This window comes from Chrysochloris asiatica, unplaced genomic scaffold, assembly GCF_000296735.1.
Source record: "Chrysochloris asiatica unplaced genomic scaffold, ChrAsi1.0 scaffold00042, whole genome shotgun sequence".
NCBI classification, from domain to species: domain Eukaryota; kingdom Metazoa; phylum Chordata; class Mammalia; order Afrosoricida; family Chrysochloridae; genus Chrysochloris; species Chrysochloris asiatica.
Window position 1 is genome coordinate 610,975 of NW_006408560.1, and position 2,064 is coordinate 613,038.

Below are 2,064 nucleotides of genomic sequence, written 5' to 3' on the forward strand. Positions count from 1 at the left end.
CTGGAATACTCATACTTTGCAATGTTGTCCATAGCTTGTCCTGATCCACACAATTGAAAGCCTTTGCATAGTCAATAAAGCACAGGTAAACATCTTTCTAATATTCTCTGCTTTCAGCCAGGATCCATCAGACATCACCAATGATATCCATCGTTCCACGGCCTCTTCTGAATCCAGCTTGACCCTCCAGAAGTTCTCTGTATGTGTGCTTGCAGCTGTTTCTGTATTATCTTTAGTAAAACTTTACTTGCATGTGATATCAAAGAGATTGTCTGGTGACTTCCGCATTCTGTTGTATCTCTTATGCTATCTAAAGAAGGCATTAGAAATGAACAAATAATTGATTTTGCAGAATTCTATCATGTGATATCCAGCATCATTTCTATCACCAAGGCCACAGTTTCCAACTACTGATCCTTCCTCTTTGCTCCAATCTTTGCATTCCAATCATCACTAATGATCAATACATTTTGATTGAATGTTTGATCAATTTCATATTGAAGAAGTTGGTAGAATTCTTCTATTTCATCCTCATTGGCTTATGTGATTGGTGCATAAATTTGAATAACAGTGGTATTAACTGGTCTTCCCTGTAGGCTCATGGATATTATCCTATCACAGACAGTGACTGATTGGAAGAGATCTGTATTTGTGCCTATTCCAAAGAGAGGTGGTTACAAATTGGGCTGCTAACCTCAGGGTCTACAGTTCGACACTACCAGCTGTTCCACAGGAGAAAGATGAGGCTTTCTGTTTCTGTTTATAGCCTCGGAAACCCTGTACAGGGTTGCTATGAGTCAGAACTGACTCCACGGCACATAACAACAACAACTACAACAAATCTTTCTAAGAACAGCCAGCCTTTTCTCCCTTGGAACAGTTGGTGGTTTTCAACCAATTGATTGGAAAGGATGACTCTAAGGAGCTCTGGTAGCGTAGTGGTTACGAATCGGGCTGCGAACCTTAAGGCCAGCAGTTCGAAACTACTAGCCGTTCTGTGGGAGAAAGATGAGGTGTTCTGCTCCCGTAAAGATTTACAGCCTCGGAAACCCTGTACAGGGTCACTATGGGTCGGAACTGACTCAACGGCACTTAACAACAACAACAACAATCTAGCCACAAAGGAGTTGGTTTTATTGGGGGGTGGGGTTAGATGGGATTGGCAATGCAAATTCTCAGCAGGGAGTCAACCTGGACTGAACTGGTTCTAAGACATGTGTGACAGGAAGCTTAACACCATACTGGTTGCCAGGACCTGATGAACAAAACAGGAAGACCTTACCATACAAATATAAGGAACAAGTTGGTTTTGATTTCTGATACAAAGCAAATGTGTCCAATACTTATAAAAGTTAAGGGCACTTATCTAAGAAACTTAAAGTGCCTTCTTGTTTATAAGGGAAAACAAAGGACGGTTTAACACAACTGTAGAGCCATTTCCCTGCCATAAATGAAGAGAAGTTCTGTTTCTTTTCCTCCACTGAGGAGGAGTTAAGTTGGGTATAGGGAAAGGGGACTCTTGGAAGTACTGCTCCTAAGGGCACTGTAACAGAAGAGGTCCCCATTTTCTTCTGTGAAGTGCCAATGTACATGATGGGGTGAGGGAGATGAGAGTGGGTGTAGGAATCAAAAGGAATATGAAGACACTCAGATGGAAGTGATAATGGTTTGACCTTAATTCAAGAAATATTTTAAATGGCTAACAGATGCCTCTCGTTAAAGTGTAGCACTGGGGGAGGAGTGGACCAGAAGAAATTCTGGATAGAGGAAGGAGCGCCTCATGGTTCAGATTCTGAGCTAACAGCTCTTGTCCCAAGAAAAGAAAACTCACTCAAAAGTGCCAAGGACAAGAGGAGTGCCTTGTGACACTCCCTCATGTATATTTAGTCCCATTTAAAAATGAAGGAAAGATAACCTACCACACAAACTCCCCTACCATTGTTTTTTAATGTTTTATTGTGAATTATATGATAGTTTACATGGGAGAACTTTAGTTTTACATTCATTCCATCTTATATCATCTTACTGCCATGGTTCCAATCCCCTCCATGCATCATCAACCAC